This window comes from Onychomys torridus, chromosome 21 (assembly GCF_903995425.1).
Source record: "Onychomys torridus chromosome 21, mOncTor1.1, whole genome shotgun sequence".
Taxonomy (NCBI): domain Eukaryota; kingdom Metazoa; phylum Chordata; class Mammalia; order Rodentia; family Cricetidae; genus Onychomys; species Onychomys torridus.
In genome coordinates, this window is record NC_050463.1 from 38,651,932 (window position 1) to 38,672,015 (window position 20,084).

The 20,084-nt window shown below is 42.6% G+C and overlaps 1 long non-coding RNA gene across 1 annotated transcript in view; it reads left to right on the forward strand.

Moving 5' to 3' along the window:
• The first annotated feature begins 244 nt into the window (after window positions 1-244).
• Window positions 245-20,084, forward strand: part of LOC118571966 — a 60,537-nt gene continuing 40,697 nt past the window's right edge. Inside the window, exon 1 of the long non-coding RNA XR_004943415.1 lies at window positions 245-310. This is a non-coding gene — a long non-coding RNA (uncharacterized LOC118571966). The remainder of the gene's footprint in view (window positions 311-20,084) is intronic.

Sequence of the window (20,084 nt, forward strand, 5' to 3'; positions counted from 1 at the left end):
GACGTGGGAGGAAAGGAAAAACGAAATAATCAAAAACCACAAAGAACAGAAAGCGTGTAAAATTCGAATGAAATAAGGGAAACTCTCTATGTGCTCCCAGCGATCTCCCGGGCTAGTGACCGCATACCTACCAAGCTGCCATCAAAACTCTCACACTTGTGATACCCACAAGCAAAGCATTCAAAGGGGACCGACTTCCTGAATGGGCGCGGCGCGGTGTTGTGACGTCATGACTGGGCGGGACTTCCGGTCCTGGTGAAGCTTTGCCAGGATATCTGTGAGCAACCCGGCACACCTTGCAGGTGTACAGGTGAGCTGCTGCAGACTGCCCTGTGGGTGGTTTTGCCTGAGGATAGGCAGGCGTGCTGCGCCTGGCGGTGCCAGGATAACGGAGCTGCCATCACCCCGGGTGCAGAGCCGCTGAGCTGAACTACACGGAACCCTTTGGTACTAGGAGCATCCTACCTGCGGCAAGGTCGCCAGAGGTTCTCTGAGAAAGATGAGCCTGAGCCTTGTTAGCCAGTCCGCTAGAAATGAGTCAGAATCTGTTCTGGGGCTGCCCACGCATCTGAGGTCCACACTGCTTTTCATTAACTCTTCCTGCCTTAGTTGCAAACTTTCACCTTTGGCGGTTTTTTGTTTGTTTGTTTGTTTTTTCTCCCCTCACAGCTCAGAATACAGGTTGAGACACTACTTTCATGACTCACTGATTAATTTTTTCCCATTCAGGTTATTACTGACAGTCTGCTCTCTGTCCTGTATGCTCAACTGTGGGAGAACTTCCAGTCTGCCATTTGAACTCACCCACCCTTCTCTGCCCTTTTAGTTTTAAAAGCACGTCCTTATAGCTGGGGTGGGGGATGCAACCAAACAGACCCGGAAAGTAGAGAGATCTCTAGTCCTTAGTCACAACGGTTTGTTTAAAACAAAACTTTAAACCATAAGCGGGAGTGTTTGGTGTCTGTTGAATGCTTTCTTGTTTTCCATCTAAAGTTGAAAAACCTTTCTGTCTCTCGCAGTTTCTCCTGAGAAATCCAACTGAGAATTACCTTCACCATCACAGATAATATGTTGTTGCTCTCTGACTGATTTTAAGATTTTTTTTTTTGTTTTTAGTTTTCCAAAATGCATCTTTGGCGTGCCTTGTATTTCTGTAGATTTCTCCAGCTTGAGGTTTGCTCAGCTTCTTGAATCTGTGGATTTATGTCCTCAATTTTGGGAAGTTCCCAGGTGCTGTTTCCTTGAATGTCTCTTTCCGCCCCGCGTTTTCTCCTCTGGAACTCCGATGGTGTGAGTTTTAGGTTGTCACTGTAGTAGCAGTCCGCGTGCTGAGTTTTTAGACTATTTCCCACTAATGCAAGTTTGGAAATTCTGTGACTCTATCCAAGTTCTCTGATCTGGTTCTTGTCGGTTCCACTCTGCAGTTGATCCCACCATGTAAGTTAGTTGTTATTTTTTAAATCCCTTGCTCTTGTTTCTTATATAGCATTCTTTTGGTAGCTTCTAAACTTTAGTATGCACTCACATTTTTGTGATGGTTTGCTGTTTTCTGGTAAGAATATTTTAATCAAGTCCTTTCTCGCATTTGGAAACTGTTACATTCCCAATGCCTTCAACATTTTCCCAAACTACTTTGAGGAAGAAGTTGGGATATTAGAATGTGGCAGAGCCTGGTAAGATCATCATTGGCAAAATGACTGTCCAAAGGTCAGGAGATACGTTGTTGTAATGGAAACAGGAGTCTCTTGGAAGCTTTATTGTTGACTTTCATCTTAAGCCACATGTGGAACTCTGTGTTATGGTTTATTCATTTTCCATATTGATATCTACTTGGCCCATGTTGTTTGTTTGAAAGACCATCTTTTCCTAACCTATATAGCCTGATATTTTTCACATTTTCCTTTTCCAATGTCTTCTAATCCAGAAATCCAAGTTGACCAGCACCATTTGTTGAAGATGCTTTCTTTTTTTCAATAGTGTATTTCTGGCTTCTTTGTCAAAAATCAGGTGACCATAGGTATGTGGATTTATATCTGGGTCTTCAGTTTGATTCCAATGATCATCATGTCTGTTTTTATGCCAATATCATGCAGTTTTTTATTACTGTACCTCCATGGTACAATTTGAAATCAGGGATGGTAATACCTCCTGTGGTTCTATTCTATTAGTCTGTGTCTTTTTATTGGAGGATTGGGACCATTGATAATAAGCGATATCACTGACCAATGATTGTTGGTTTCTGTTATTTTGGGAGTGTGGGGGGGGGGATATGTGTTTGTGTGTGTTTGTGCTTTTCTGGCTTTCTTTAAGGAATATATGAATTTCCTCTGTAAGGACTTCTATCATCTTCATATAGTTGGTCTTAAGGTCTTTTTGTTTTTCCTGGGCTTTGGCTATGTTGAAAAATTCAGGGCCTGCTGTGATAGGATAGTTGGACTCTAGTGGAGACATACTGTACTGGCTGTTACGTTCTTACTCTGGCATCTGGGTTTGGGGTGATGATTGGACTAGATGCTGGTTTCTGGGTTTTTCTTTATAGGGTGGGTATTTTGCTCCTGGATTTCTGTTTCCTCTCTGGATTTTCTGAGTGTGTGATGGCTGTGTGTTGCCTGTTTTCCTGTCCTGCTCGGCTGATGTGTTCATGGGGAATGCCTGTTGGTGTTGGAGGCTGGAATTAAGCAATGAGTTGGGGGAAGGAAGTGGGAAGGGACTGGTGTCTGGGATCCACAGGAAACATGGGCAATTGCAGCAGAAACAGCCCACACCTGGTTATCTGTTGCAGAGCTAGGGAAGAGCCTGAGGGATTAGGTCTGGGGGAACAGAGAAGTGGAGAAGGTCTGTGGGCAGCGCCTGGATTTCTGGCAGGCTTGACCTGCAGTTGATCAAGGGCATCTGCTTGAGTTGGAGGCTGGAATAGAGCAGTGAGACTGGGAGGGAAGCCAGGAGAGAATGGTCTGTGGGATCCTTAGGAGATGTGGGCAGGGGAAAGGGAGGCCGCAGCTGGTGTCTGTTGCAGGCGTAGGGATGAGCCCAAAGGATTGGGTCTGGGGGAACAAAGAGAGCAGAGAAGGCTCTGTATCCCATATTTTTGATGTTATATTTTTAAATCTGTTCTCTGCTTTGTACTCACTCATCTATCACATTTTGTTTTTCCTGTTGTACAAATTTGTTGCATATTCTTGGACAATTCTTTTAGTGGTTGCTGATATTTTTTTTAAGGCAGAAAAAGCTTTTCCCTGGCTTTTCTAATTGCCATCAGTGGAAGATTTTTTTGGAAGCAAGCTGGGCTGCTATTGCAAAATCAGATTCACTACAATTTAGACTTAAAAACAAACCTTGAATGGCTGGTAATATTGCTAAGTAGTAGACCACTTGCCTAGCATGTGCAAGGCCCTGGGTTCAGTCCCTGGCACAACTCAAAAAACCTCATCAAAACCAACTGCCAGTCTCAGCTCTGTGGTTTAACACAAGAGATAACCAGCATGTTAGTATTTGAAGTAGAGCTTCTGCTATTTTTCATATTTCCTTCTCATACCGTCTTCCCATATGAAGTACAAACTTTGTGTGTCTGCCACGAACCTTTCAAAGTCCATCTGTGCATGTCTAGTCACTAAATATTTCACAGGTGGGTGAAACACTGGTACCCAGGAAGCACAGGAATCAGTTTCCGTTCAAGAATCAGACACACAAAGTGTATGTTCTGCCGTGTTTTGTGGAGAGACAACAAGTGTGCATGTTTGATGACTCACAGGAAGATTGGCTTTTGAGGATGTTCTAGAAGCTTCCTAGACACCTGATGTGTGTAGTAAGGATACAAGTTATTATTAGATATAGTTAGTCATTGAACTCTTGCAGACTGGAGGACAGCTCAATGGGTAAGACATCTGTTTTACGAACAGAAGGACCTGAGTTTGGATCCTGAGACTCACATAAGAACTCTGTTGTGACCCCAGCACAGGGAGATTGGGAGGGGACCTGACATAGGAGTCCTGGAAGCTGGCTGGCCAGCCAGTCACTTCAGTGAGACCATGTCTGAGAAAATGAGAGCAGTAGACAAAGGTACCTAAAGTTGACCTCTGACCTCCATGCATGCATACTACAGGTGAGGACACACACACATACCAAAAGAAAAAGGGGAAATCTGAAAACCTCTGTCCTGTTATCTGTTTCATGTTTAATGTGATTGAAAACTCTTGGGACAGTCTGCCTCAAGCTTTTTAGATGTTATCACTACCAGTTCCTACATGATTGTAGGGATTCTGAGTAGCTAAAGTACATAGCAGACATTTGGATGTAAAGCTGAATAAGATACACATACAAATCTACTTTGAATACTTTTGTTCAGCATTTCAGCTTTACTGTTCTCATTGACTTCATACAATAGAAATGGTGTACATATGTACATTATAAATATTATAATAAGTATAATGAAGATGTAGTTTTCATCTTCTAAGATTTATACTGATCAAATGTTGGTTTTCTGTTTTACCTAGTTTTGCCTATTTATGCAAAACTATATTGCCTAGTTTTGCATTAGATTAAATTGAATAAAATATGTTGCATGTAAAATTTAAAAATTATTCATACAGATGAGCACGTGTATTTAGACAAACAGGTTTTTGTAAATTGCACAAGTCATCATCACCCTTGGGTGTCATCCAACCTGACTCTTGGTGCTTATCAAATGGATTTAATCCAGGCCTGCTCATAGGCTGCAGGCAAGGCAGAGGGCGGAACTGTCCCCTTCAACAACATATAATTGTCATCACCCTGTGTTTTGTTAATCCGTCCCTTGCAGAACTGACTTACCTCGGGTCTTCAGGTAAGATTTTCTTCCCTTCTTCACTGCTTGGGGAGAATCAGACACAGGAGTGAGGGGGTGAAAGGTGCCTTGGGGACAGGCGTGTGAACCCACACTTCTCAGTCCGGTTCTAGTTTGCTTGAAGTGCTTTAGAATTGCAGTTGTGGGTTTTTTTCCAGTTTTTATGGACTGTGCTTGAGTTTGAGATGTCCTTGAACTCTCATAAATCTTGAGGTTACTCAACCTCCCAAGGTGTCATTACTAGGAATTGAGTAGTTAAGCGTCAGGCGTGTTTAGTGACTGAATTTCCCTGAATTTAGTGAGATGTTAAGGGTGGCCAGTGGCTTCACAGTCAGTGCCCTAATTTAACATTTTGTATCCACGTCCTTCTAAGTTTGTCTCTGGTGCATTGGAAATGTCAGAAAACCTTCACAAACGCGCTTACTGTGTTCCAATAGTTCTGGAGAGGAGCCTGCAGTGGCATTTACTAGTGAATTAAAATCAGTCTGTATAAAAGATGACTGGTACATATTTAGTCCTCATAGTTTGTATCAAGAGTGCTTCCCACACCTTAAAGGTTTTTCATTTTCCTAAGCATTCTTGCTTAAGAAAAATCAATTAAGACTGTTGGTTAATGGGCTGGAGAGATGGCTCAGAGGTTAAGAGCACCGACTGCTCTTCCAGAGGTTCTGAGTTCAATTCTCAGCACCCACATGGTGGCTCACAACCATCTGCAATGAGATCTGGCGCCCTCTTCTGTGTACATAATAAATAAATTTTTAAAAAGAGTTTTTTTAAAAAAGACTGTTGGTTAAACATGAAAATTTAAACACTCGTGTTTAAATTTCTTCCTACCTAAATTCACAAAAATGACAGAAAAAGGAATGTAAACCTAGAGCAAGGGGATGAAGGGGCAGCAGATTCTTAGAGAAGTGACATCATAGAAATTTTAGGGGGAAAAGGGAAAGCTAAATGGAACCAGCAAAGCTGTCTTGGTGGGGCGGGTGTGACCGGAACTGTCGTTTATCACTCCCTAGTATGGCGTCCTCGTGTAACTGACTGTGCAGTCCTCTGTCACAGTTCCGGTAACTCCATTAATGGCCACTTGGCTCTTCAGCACTTGGTTATCCACAGCACTCCTTGCATCGGTCTTACGGACGTATTTTTGTGATTTTTGTTTATTTAGAATTAATTCCTCAAAATGAGGCAAAAATGTTGTAAGTATTGGCCCACGCTGTCAGATAGTTTTCCAGATGTGTGGAATGTCCCATTCCACTGACTCCTCACCATCATTGCACCTGTCTTCATTAAGATGGTCTGTCTCGGGACAGACATTGAGACCTTACCCACTGCTGGTGTAAGTGGCACTCTGGAGACGCCCAGCACTATGGCAGTGTTTTCCATTCTGGGCCTCCTTGACCTTTTGGACTGGATGCTTTATTGCAGGAACTCAATGTTTGGTTGCATCATCCTTGGTCCTTCATCACTCTATGCTATTTCTCAGTTCTAACACTGAACAATAGCCCCAGTTTTTGCTCTGTGTCTTTTGGTGGCAGAATCCTCTCCAGTTGGAAAACAGCCCCAGCTGGGTGATATCACAGTCTAAACAGCACAGGGGAGGGGACAGTGCAAGCTAGGGAGAGCCTGCAGGGGAAGCTCCAGCTGCCACTCCCACCCACCACCAGGAACTCAGCATGGCCTCCCCTGACAAAAGCAAACCATGTCAAAGACCAGGGTCAGAGCTGTGAATGCAGGGATGCCAGTGGGGCTTGAACTGGGAGGTGAGGGGCAGTAATTCAGTCATTGACAACAGCAGGAAAGCACTCCAGAGGTCACTGAAGATAAAATGATGAGCAGTGATAGCAGAAAACAAGGAGGCCGTAAGGAAAGGACAGGATACCCTGGGGCATGAAGGGGCTAGAAGGACAGAGTTTTAAAGTGTTGAGACCTAGTGCCCAGTACAAGGAGGGCAAAAGCAGAGATGGGGGGGTTACTTAAAGATTTCAGGGTTACCCATTTGTATATATGAAGTCATTCAGACCATCATGCATGCCACTGCCTCATGTCCTGGGTGTTCTCTGCCTTCCTCTTCATAATTCAATGGCATAGTTACACAAAACAGTGTGCTTACAGAATTTGAACAGAAGAGGGTGGCTAGAATGAGCATAGAGGAACCAGTGGCTCTCCAGCCTGGAAGAGCTAGCTTCCCGCACACACACACAACCATTGCCAAGTGAAGGTAAAGGGCCTGTCCCAAGTGAGGCACTGAGCTATCAGAGATCTCCAGACTAGTGGAGGGGGAAGTGACCCAAGGGCACTGTGGCTTCCAGCGGGAAACAGACACAGGGGAAAAGGCTAATCTGACTGTGAATCCTGCTTGTTTCTTTTCATCCTGACCACATGACTGCTGATTCTCAGGAAACCCTCTGATGGTGGATTGAATTTGCCTTTCAGTCTTTTAATGCAGATAGCTGAATAGTCTTGTGTCTTTGACATGCCCTGTGGCTTCTCTTCTGGGTGGTTTTGAAATGTCTCCCCTTTTTATTCTTCAGTGCTGTCTTTGCAATGTTGGGACATCCATCTTCAGCCTTCAGGCCTAGACTATCTGGCAGACTTTTCATTGAAGCAGGAAATTTGAAGGACTGTCTTGCCTTGTATTAGCAAAGTTCATCAGTTACTTTCCTCTGTGTCCTGCAGAATGTCTGGCAGACTCTTCTGTGAAACAGGACTCTCAAGGACTGTCCTACCTTGTTTTGGCAAAGTTCAACAGTCTTTTTCCTATGTCCCTGCTTGTCCAGTCTATACAGCATATTGTCAGCAGTCAAGGCAAGAGCAGGTTCTTGCCCAAATGGCTAGCCTTGCCACATTGAAGGCAAACTCCGTATGGAGTTTCTTCAATGCCCATCAACCTTTTATGAAGTAAATTGGTGCTTCCAGGAGCAGACGTGTCTGATTGTCATGAAAAAGACCTTAGGTTATTAAACATCTTAAACGCCACATTCTGTAGGTCTTTGAAGTGTTTGAAAATCATCTATCTAAAATATACCTGTTTCACCTTGAAAACATAACTAATGTGACTTATTAAGTTTGATTATTATAGATTAACTACTAACCTCATTTCTTAATTATACATTACATTTTTAAATGAACTGCATAAGCACACTACCTGGAACAAGAGTAGGAACATGCATACATTGTAACAAAAATAATTTCAAATTTGTATCAATGTATGAAAATCCATGCAAAGGCAAACTATCTGAGATTAATAGTTGTCTTTTTATCCTGTATTCTTACATTCCCCTAAGTGATAACAAAGATCCATAACCCACCAATTAACCACCACCCATCCACACCCCGCCACTTAGGAATGTGGGTGTCGTTCTCTAGACTGCTTCCTGTTGTCTATGGGCAAAGGCATCTTTAGGGGTCCCTGAGAAAATTGAGACAATGGCCAGGTCCTGGAAAGACCAGTTGTAGCCTTTGTTGATAGATTTCACCTGTCAAGTTTCAGGAGGTCTCCCCTGATGAAACCAGATCCACATCAATCCTGAAGGAATCCACAGCCTCTCGTTTCCTGTGGAAACAAAAGCAAAACTTCTTCTCCAAAGCAAGACATTGTTTGACTTCCATTTTAAAGTTAAGTCTTTCTTAAAATATCGAGGCTAATTTATTTCGTCAGTCCCTCTCAGTCCCATGGCTCTTAGCAGCTGTTGTTGGCTTATCAGCAACCCGAAAATTCAAGGTCAGTGCAGCAACATACAGGACCCAGACTCCCTGTGTATTTTCCTTCTCTTTGTGGCTTATTCTGTTTTTATTATTATTAATTTACTTCTCTCTTTCCGGTGTGGATGTTCTCATGCTGGGTTTGCCTTGGTTCCCAAAGATAAGAAGATTCTTACAGCACCAGATGGTATGTCCTTGGTAACACCTTTTTGATTGACAGTGAGTGGGTCTTCTTGCTTCCAGAAAGCCTGTTAGCATTCACGTTTCACAAGTGGTCACCTATTTGTGGTATTAGACCCCAGGTGCCACATGTTAATCATTTTAGAGATAGTTTGTCTTTTGCAGATAATATTCTTAAGAATTTGAGCAGATCAACAATTTAAGTATGAATCACCTCCTTTACTTCCTAACTAGTGACCAGCCATATATTTGTTGATAACATACTTCCAAAGTCTACCAGAAGAAATGCTGGAGGGAAAGTATAAGACATTTAGAGTCTAAGATCTTTAGAGATACGTTCTCCCTCTTGTGTGAAGAATGACTACAGGACAGAATGCCCTGCTGCTCACGTGAGACCCACAGTAGAGGTCAAAGGAGACTTGGTGGAGTAATGGATGTCGTAGTTGGAGCTGCCATGGCACAATACCATTGCCTAGAAAACTTACAGATTTGTTTCTAATTACTTCCTGCTTTTGGGTGGAGAGGGTATAGGCTTGGGAATTGCACCCAGAATCGCGTGGTTCTGGGAAAATACTCCACCAGTAACCACATCCCCAGCCCCTGTGTCATAATTTCTCAAGGCAGCTTAGTCCAAGCTTAGACACTGGGTAATGGATACCTGGGAAGGAGATTCCACTGCCTGCTTCATGGAGGCATTCTCTATGTACCTCATCATAGTGGGAAGAGAACCAAGCTCTTGAGATCCCCTTAAGGGCAGTAGCCCCATAAGAGTGCTCCCTCACAAAGGATTCGCTCTAGTACCACATCTGTAGATGAAGGGGGGATGTGATCATTAGATCATAGAAGGAGGTTTTGATGCATGGATGGGTTTGGGATGTGGAGGTTGCGGGGAGACACAAGTGTAGCCATGTAACTGACAGAATAGATGGAAGGAAGTGATGTCAGGAGGTATGTTGCTGCTGTGTGGGGCTAGCTTGAGAAAGGAGAGCTGGGCTTCTGTGTGAGAATGTGCTAGATGGTTTATAAGGGAAAGAAATGTTACCATAGCATGGCAAGCTACCTGCTTTTTACCCACAGGAATTCTAGTATGTTTACTTTCTTGAAGCTTTTATAAGTGAGAGGAAGTCCATAATTTAAATTCCCTACAGATGTCAAGCTCAAGTCTTCTGCTGTGGGGAGACAGGAGCTTTATTGCTTGTTTCACTCCTGGTTCTTACAGGCCTCTCTCTCTGTTCTAAAGATACAGTAGCATTTACCTTTGTTTTCTTTATGACTGTATATTCCTGAATCTTTTAGGTATTAATATACAGATTTCAATATACAAACCTGTGTGCCATAAATGACCTACATGATATTCAAGGCTAGTTTTCATATTTCTTTTTAACTGTGTACTCTGGCCACTCTCCATTATATCAGCTCTAGTTGTTGTCTGTTTTAAAATGATTGTGGTTGTGATTATGTATGTGAACTCTTCTTAATACTCTCTGAAGATTAGTATATTCATCTAGCTTTTAGTAAGCGTTGTAGGTAGATAAATAATAACAATTTATCTTGTTTATAACCTTATATTTTATAGATCACCTCTTAAGTCCAGTGACTAATACATGATTTTATTCATTTTTTAAAAAAAAACAGATTTTGTATTTTTCAAATTAATTGTATGTGCCTCTTAGGTAAAATCTAGACACTACAGAAGCTAAGTAAAATGTCTAAAAATTTCTGTTTGATAATTTAAAATTGGAAAAGAATATTATAGCATAAAATGCTTTGTGTTAGTTATGCTCAAAATTCGTCAACTTCAAAACAAGTAAATATTGGCACATAATCACTGAGAGACTCAATTCTCTAGTACTTTAATGCTGAATATCATAGCCGAGGAGTTTGCCCAGATTGAATTAAGCCTGTAAGAACTGTCACTTGGCAGGTATATCTTCAGGTCATTTCAGGTCACGACTGTATGAGTTGACACTGAGGTTTCTACTTAAGTCTTTAAGTTCTTTAAATATACACAGATTATTCAACATAGTCAAGCAGTATCATGTGTTTTCTCAGTTCACTGGATATGAGTCAGCTTAACCCAGGGGTTCCCAGTGTGTAATCCTAGACTCAGCATGTCTGCATCTCCTGGAAACTTAGAAAGGAAAACTCTTGGACCTCTACCCAGACTTACTGTGTCAGAAACTCTGGTGTCAGGGCCCAGCCATCTTTTGCAGACCTTCCTTCCCGAGTATTCCTGACGTGATCAAGCTTGAGAACTGCTGGCCTAAACTAACAGTGGTTCATGGAATAGTTGAAAGTCCGTGGGCTTTGAGAACAGACCTGCATTTGAATCTCAGCTCCCCTGCTTCATGGGTCTACAGCTGTCGGTCTTTACATGTCTGTGAGTTGTGATGTTTCACATAATGCTTCTTCTCCAGTTGTGCGGTAAGGGCTGATTTCTGTAATTTAAGTGTCTAATACTGCAGCTAGTGTATTACAGGCTTTTGACAAATGGTAAGTGCTTAACTCTAAGTTACTTCTTTGAGTCCGGGCACTTTTGTAGATACTTTTTCTACTTTACTAAACTTATTTACTTATTAATTAAAACACGCTCATACTTTTGCTTTTAGAGCCAAATGCTCAAGAAATTGAGAACATCTATGGTCTGAATGGTCAAATAGAACACAAAATAGCCTTTCTGAGAGCTCACGTGCCAAAGGATGTGAAGATTATACTCATTGGCCATTCCATAGGCAGCTTCATTTCTCTTCGGATCATGAAGCATGCTCCTGAGCTGCCTGTAAGTGTGCCTTAGACTGTGACTGTGGGTACCTGATTGTGCACTTGCCAAACCCTCATCTTCCCTTAGCTTTTTTGTAGAGCAGAGGGAGGGATGCATGGTGGCTGCCTTTATCTTTGTCTCTTTATTGCCAAAGACCCGTGCTTAAGAAATTCCTATAATGTTGCAGTGAATAATGGTGGAAAGATAGAGATTTTTCCAAATGAATGTCTTTGAATCTAGGATTCTCTGGAGTTCTAGTGTTATGTTTGATTGCTCTCTTTTATGAAACAATATTTAAGAACAGTTACTAACAGTGGCATGGAAAGGACTCTGTCTTTATTGAAAGAGTGTTTTGAAAATATCCATGGACTGGAGAGATGGCTCAGTGGTGAACAGCACTGATTGCTCTTCTAGAGGATCCAAGTGTGATTCCCAGCATCCACATGGTGGCTCTCAACAGTCTGTAACTACAGTGTCAGGGATCCTATGCCCTCTCTGGCCTCCACAGGCACTGCATCAGATGGTTCCAAAAAAATTAAGTAAGAAACTATTCCTATATCTTTTAAGAAGCAAAATGATGTGTTATCATCATCATCATTGACAGACCAATGCCTATCTTTGTGGAACTTGCAAAGTGGTCACAAGTTTAGATTCTTTTCTGTTCTGTAGTTTGCTAGCCCTTTTGAGACACATGTGCGTACTTTCCTTTCATTTTATTGTCTGTCTTCATGTTTGTTGTTATGATGCTGGGGATGGATTCAGGGCCCAGTGCATGATGGGCAAGCCTCTTCCACTGAGCTGCACCCACAGCCTCATACAACTGGTTCTTCAGTCCAACAGTGTACTATGTATTGAGGCATTGAAGTCATAGAATCCAACTTAAAGTGCCCCAAAAGGGAGTGAACTCTTGAAGAACCTTAAAAGTGTGCTTTAACTCATGGATCATGAAATGACCCATCGAGTGGGTACAATTTACTAGATAATTGATGTCTTCATTTGGCACACGTGGGTATAAAATCACTTTTGTGCCATCTTGCAGACACCCCAGGGGACAAGGCATGTTTCTGAGCTAGGAACCTGGAGTCTCATGGATGATGAGACAGCTAAGCCAGAGGAGAGATGCCTTCTCAGCGACCCAGCCCATGCATTTTTTCACCAATGTGAGAAAATATCTCCAGCAGGGTCTTGGATCCCAGTAGGAATTTGCCTCCTTTCCAGCCAGCTTGCTTCATTCAGCGTTCAAACCAGCACTTGGAAAGAGTGCAACTATAATCTCCCGGTTTTTAATACCAAATGGATTTTAATTTTCCCCTTTGCATATAAGAAAATACATCTTTATATCTAAGCATGAACTCAATAAATTGAAGATTATACTCTTTTGAATGCTTACTTCTCAATTGTGGTAGTTTTTTCCCTAGATAGGGCATTTTATTCAGAAGCTGCTTTACTTTTGATGTCAGCCTTGGTGTGCCTTACAATATTTTTTCTGTCCTTGAATCCTTCCCATGCTATATGCGGTTGTCATCTGCTAAAGCCCATCGGACATGCGAGTGCTTCTATTCACACTGTCCCCGTGAGCGCTGGCTCTCGATGGTCCTTAGGCCCAAATATTTTTTGTCATTTTTTATTTTGTAAACTTGGACAAGTCATTGACTTTTTCCATCAACAAATTAGAAAGAATTATGTGTGCTTCAAGGATTTGGTGAGGAATTATGCAAAATATTAAGAACTTGCCTGGGATTTTAATGTTCTAAGCAAGTATTGCCTATGATTATTGTTATGGAAATAGCACTTGACTCCTCTCAATCATTAGACTAACTACTGTATTGGTTACCTACTGCTGTGTATCAAATTGACAAAGACTTGTAGTGTAAAATGGTATGCATTTAGTATCTCAGTTTCTAGTTGCCCCAGACTAGTAGAATAAAGTGGTACATATTTAGTATCCCTTTCTGGTCAGAAATCTGATCACAGCTTCACTGTGGTCCCAGACTGCAGAGCCACTGTGAATTCTTGGATTAGGATGGGGGATGGGAAAGGATGGACGGAGGGGAAAGGGAAAAACAGGAGCATCACATAATCTATGTGTAAAGAAAGATTACGATTAGGGTTTCAGAGAGCTGAGGAACTGTATTTCCTCCTCTTTAATGGGCTGGAGAGCTGGCTCTGTGAGTAAAGTGCCTGCTCCACTGCCTAAGGACCTGAGTTCGGATATCTAGAAGGTACATAAAAGCCAGGTGTGAACACCACTTCCATGGGACCAGGGAAGGTAGATCTTGGGGGCTTGCTAGTCTGCCAACCTCTACATATCAGTGAGCTCCAGACTCTGTGACAGGGTCTTCGAATCTAAGATGGAGCAGACTTGAGAAAGACACCAGCATCAACCTCTGCCTTTCTCGTATACATGCACATACTACATTCCCTAGACTCACATACATATACCACGTACACACACACACACACACACACACACACACACACACCATTTATGCGTGGAAGGAGTCACACACAGATATGAGTGTCTGTACTAGAAAATAATGTGAGTGACTGTACATACAAGGCACCTTTGGGGAGGTAAAGAAGTCACCTGTACAGTTTTATGTTTTTATCATTCAAAGGCTTTATCTGAGGCTGAGAGATGGCTCAGTGGTTAAGAATGTTTGTGGCTCTTGCAGCAGAGCATTTGGGTTCAATTCCCAGAACCTACATGGTAGCTCCCAACCATCTGTAACTCTAGATCCAGGGGATCTGACGTCTTCTTCTGACCTTTGCAGACACCAGTCATGTGCATGCTATACGCACGTACATGCAGGCAAAACACTCATACAAATAAATAATTTTTTTTTAAAAAAGTTTTATCTGGTTTCAATTATCAGCATTGTTGAAATTCTCCACCCCTACATCCCGCCTCTCAACCATTAAACACCTGGGCCTGTTAATCTGGTGGTGTGATCCATGCTGAAGTGTTGAAATTTCAGTGTCTCTAAGACAGCACAGTGCCTGCATGCCTGGAGTTAACATGACATGCTTCATTTGAGATGCATTTGACAATCAAGTGAGTTTGGGGAAGCCAGAGTGTTGCAATCCCTAATCACTTTGCCAAAACTAAGTTAGCTGTTCTGTTTTATAACATATGAAGTGTGATAATAAGAAACTTGTGTTTTCATCTCTCCTGTTATTTTTACTGGAATTTTTGACTCCCATAAGATTTTGAGGGCATATTTGCACTTTACTGGCTGGTTGGATTGGTCTCCTTTGGTTCAGCTCTTTGCAGTATATTTGTGTAATTATTGACAGCTTTGTTCTTAAATCATTTGAAGAGACTTATTACATAATAGCTGACATATTGTCTGACCTGTAGTGTCATTAAGTGCAAAATAATTGCCCCTTTTAAAATCTGAAATTAACATTTTTTATTTGTTTCTCTCTTCAATCAAGTTTGACATATAAAAATATAGAAATGGAAGTTTGTCAGATATTTGGAAAGTAATATCTAGTACAGGGATCTTTTTTTTTCTCTAAACAAGTTATTTGGAAGACTGGTAAGTAGTGGCTGCCCTGACTTATGATGATAAACAGAATTGTTTTTAGACCTGTGGTTTCTTCGAGCTGAGATGAGGTAAATTAATTATATTGAAAAGTAAGAGAAAGGGGCCTCATCAGGATTCTGCCTCATCTGGAGCTGAATCTTGAAGTGGGATGCACTTCTGTTAGTTGTGTTTATAAAGAGGGTCTGATGGTCCTTTGGAGATAGACTGTGGTGTGTGCCTACAGTGTGCATGACTGCATTTATGTCAACTAAAGGGGGTGCAGACCTGCAGGGCCTCTAGCAGTGAAGAGTAGCAGTCTTCCCCTGTTATCTAGAACGTGCTTTCTCAGCATCAGCCCTCTGCATGTCAAGAAGGTGCCTTCCCATTGGCCATCTCCTGGAAGTCAGGATTAGGACTTACCTGGCTGTGGACTGAATTGTGAGGTGATTTCAGTAACTTCACATTTGGTGATAACATCTCTGGGAGGTAGCAAACCTTCACAGATTTGTCTTGTGGAATTTAGCATTTCCTAGGGAAAGTGCCCAGTAGCACAGAGCTTGCTTTTTCTGAACAACATAAGTGTCTTCCTTTACCGCCCGATAGCTTAAACTTAGTAATGTGCAGCAGGCTTGTCCAGGCCCAGCAAAGCCTTGTCCCATATGTGTTGGTACTTCGCTTTTTTCATCAGGGTCTGTGGACTGGAGAGGACTTTTCCTTACAGATTCAGAGCAGAAATAGTAATTGTCACCCTGGTGGTACTGTGCCAGGATAAAACGTAGTCAAGAGATTTTGCCCGTACCCTGAACATTTTTTTATTATTTATAGAAGAAATGCATCCTGTCTGTCTATGTTAATAGTTTTTCTGTCTCCTCCCCTAGTGTTAGGAGCCATTTCTCTCCTTAAAACCATTGTTCTTGCTCGCTACTGTGGGGAGAAGAAATTGACAGCCATGTTATGCATTTGTAAAGATAAACAGTGTCTCTCTAAAGACACTAGAGTAAAATGGAACAAAGGAAGTACATGGGTCAGTTAGAGCTCAGAGCTTTTCTCCTTCTTCTTCTTCTTCTCCTCCTCCTCCTCCTCCTCCTCCTCCTCCTCCTCCTCCTCCTCCTTCTTCTTCTTCTTCTTCTTCTTTTTCATTCTGTTTATTTTTGCCTTTCTTTTCAGGGTGTTTTGATATTTGCTCTGACAGGGTCTGACTTGCTAGCCTTGGGCTTAGGTAACCCGGGGTGTCCTTCTGCTTGATCATCTCTCCAGGGGTGTTTATGGGGTGAGCCACCACACCGGGCTCCTGTTTCTTTCTTTTAGTGTATCACACAGTCTGAATTTTACACTTAAAAATGTATGTGTGCGACTGAGTAGCTTGAAAACCTTCACAGAGAGTTAGGATGCAAGTTCAGATACTGAACTTGTTGATTCAGGAGTACATCTCCTCCATAACAGAACAAAATAAACTCAGATATTCTGCCAGCTATGAAGCTATCCAGACCGCCTGTGATGATCTGAACTATCCAGTGCCTTCCCGGCTCCATCCAAGTCAGCCATGAGGTGAGAACCGCCTGGAGCTGTGCTGCGTTCTCTTCAGTAGTTATGCTCGCCTCCGGGAGGGAAGAGGAGATGATTCCTGTCACAGGAGCTGTTGCCAGAGCCCTGTGCCCAGATCTAGTGATAAGAAGTGGAAGTAAAGTCGGGAAGAACTGAGAGGTTCTGGATGTGTTGAGAGCAAACCCTTCTTCCAGCTCAGAAGATCAAAACCAGCTTCATAGCCAGAATATTTGCACAGGCTTCTAGAAGTACTTGTTCCTGGAGATAGAGAGTGGGAGTCACTGTACACTCTATGCAGTGAAACACTGTGGGAAAGAAAGAATTCCCTTTTGTCACTGGGCTCCTGAAGACAGTAATAGCAGGTAACATGTTCAGAGGGGTTGCTGTGTTGTATATCTAAAGAGACTGTCAGAGGTCAGATCCTGGGCTAATAGTGGAGGACAGACAAATACACGTTGGCTAGAAGCCAGTGAAGGAGCATAGATCATGTCAGACATGTAGGAAACTCATTTCTCAGTGAAGAAAATCAAACAAAAAGGAACGTATACTAAAAAGCAAACAACCAGGTAATAAATGGTCCAAGTGAGCACCACGAAATGCAGTATTCCCAGTGGAGAGTACAATAAAGGGGCCATAGAAGTACGTATACTGGAGGTAATGATTCATTTGATGTAAAGGAAGAGAGAGTGAAAGGTCCAGAAAATATAACTGTGTCCCAGACTATCACCACAGTCCACAGGTGCACCCTGTGATGTTGCAGGAGGTTGCTAGCATGGATGGGTAAGACTCTGGGCTGTGCCACAGCTGCACGGGGACAGAGCACAAGCCCGAGCAGAAAGGCTTGTTTCTTCCTTGTAATACAAGTCCTCTGAGGATAGGCCATCCCTATGAAGTTCTCTATAAACAGTCTTACTCCAGAATCCAAGCTCATCATGTAGCCCCTGTCTGACATAGTCTGGCTTCCTGGAGAGGACAGAAAGGGGTGGCTGCATTTTAAAGTCTCCTGAAGATAACACTACTTCCTCACAGTCCAGGGCAAGTCACATGACCAGTTTTTGGCCCATGGTCTGGGATGTCTAATGCTCTCCAGAGAGAAGAAATCATTTGTGAATGACAAAACAGCACTTAAAAAAACAAATAAAAAATAAAAATAAAAAACTAGAACAGCGTGTATTTCTATTGTAATATAGGTATTTATTGTGAGACATTTGTTTCTCATTTTACAAGTGTGTGCCGCTGTCTCAGGTTACAGGCTGGAATGTATATCTAATTGTGAGTTAAGGATAAGTTTCGAAAATCATTCATCCGGACTAGTATAGCACAGAAGCTGTGAGAAGGGAAAGGAGGTCAGCAGAGGTGCAGTGTGTGGAGGACTGGGGAGCCCTGGTCCCTGTCATTCACCCTCAAGACACAGAGTTCCTTTCCTCCCATTTGCATTAGGCTGGGCACCTGACCTGCTTTCACAAGTCACTGAAGTGCTCGGGCTGAGGTTCTGGTACTTCCAAGTCCAGACCTCGGAGGTCTGGGACCTTCTGTTTCCTCCATCTCAGTGGGCATCTGCCATATTCAAGGTCTAGCTACTCTGGCATTGGCTGGCTGGCCGCATGGGAGGGCACTTGGCAAGGCATCCCTTTAGACCACTGAGTGCTGCATCAGTGGCCCAGCTGATCTGGGAGCCGCACTGCCATCCAGCTGAGGCCTGTTGGAATTCCTCACCTGCAGAGTCCTGAGACAGAGCAGTGGTGCTCTACAAGAAGATAAGGAGGTGGAAAGCATCAATTGCTGGAGTTAACCCTGGAGGTTACCCTGGAGAGTGCATTGTTAGTGAAATAAGAGGAGGAAGCAGCAGAATGTTGAGTGATAGATTTTCATCTAGAAGCCAACCAGTGAGGAGAAAAATTCAATACAGGAAATAAGGAAGTGGTCGAGGGAAAATATATATTTTTTATTTTCCCATTTTTATCTTTATGCATATGGGTCTTTTGCCTGCATGTGCATCTGTGTACCACATGCATGTAGTGCCAGGGGAGACCAGAACAGGGCGCCATATGTACTAGGACTGGAGTTACACTCCTTTGTGAGCTTCCCTGTATGCTGGAAATCCAATCCAAGTCCTCTGGAAGAGTAGCTAGCACTCCTAACCACTGAGCCATCTCTCCAGCTCCTTTTACTTAATTAAAGATGTTTACTGTTGTTTCTTCAATAGTTGAGTTCTTCAGGGACATAAGGGGAGTTGTAATGGGAAGTGGGTGAATGTTTGCTTTACAGGGAGTTTGGGGAGAATTTGGAGGGATCAGAGCACGTGTGAATGGTTGTCGAGGCAGAAGGTAAAAAAAGTTGGCATTGAGACATGGCTAAGGGCAGAGGTTGAACTACAGACAGGATCAGACTTGTAGAACTGAGATGGGGGCCTATGGGACAGTACAGTGAAGGGTCTGAATGCCACAGGAGCAGTGCAGTCATTGGACACTTGTGTCCCTGGGACCCACTATTGCCCTGGGGTGAGAAAGCACAGTGTCCAGATAGTCAGCCATGACTCCTCTGACTTGTGAAAGACTTCCATGTTCGAGGACAGTAAATCTACTCTGGGGAAGTTTGTATGCGAGTAGAAGGTTGTTCTGCCAGTGACTACTTAGTCTTGAATTAGTATTTGCCTTTTAAATGTTCCTTACATGTTAGTGCATTCTGTGTGCCTGGGTTTGCAGATGTGTGTGGTCGTACATGCCAGCACCGCACACCCGTGGAGGTCAGAGGTCAGCTTATAGGGGTCAGCACACTCCTTGCACTGTGTGGGTCACGGGCATAGAACTGGGTCATCAGGCTCGGCAGCAGGTGCCTTTACTCACTGAGCAATCCTGTCAGATCCAGAATGTATTTGTTCATGTGTGTGCACACATGCTGCCTTCTCTGAATCTCTCAGACTACTTTGTTGGAAACTGGACACATGGAAAATTTCAACTTTTCAACTTCATCCATTGTTAGCTATCTGAATATTTTTGCAAATCCTGAAACTGCTTTCAAAGTGGAAAATTTATGTGGTCTTTTTTTTTTTTAATCTTTTCTTAACTCAAAAACTATTTAATATATTTTTCTCGAACTTTGCAAAATAATCACCTTTGGGCTGAAACTAAGCATGGAAAATTTCACCACAAAAGGCTAATTTTTTGGAAAGCTGCGAGAAAGTGAAAAACAGGTTTATAATAGCACGGTCTTCATGCGTGTCAGCACTGGGTGCTTTATCAAATATTCTTCATCTGGGGGTTCCTGAGCTTCGCAGGTCTAAGTCTACAGTGTCATGTGTGGAGAGCCTCCCATTCCTGCCAGACCTCAGTGCGGTGTGCTTAAAAGAACAGATAAGACAGGCGGAGTGGCTGCTGAGCACATCTTGTCTTCATTAACTTTTTGTGATGCCACTTTCTGGTCCAGGAGGAATTCTTTTTATTTCTTAAAAGATCAGATACCTTCAATTTATGTTTAGAATTTTTGAAATGTTGAAATGTTTCATAATGAAAACGTAAAATTAATGAAAGAAGTTTTTTTTTGT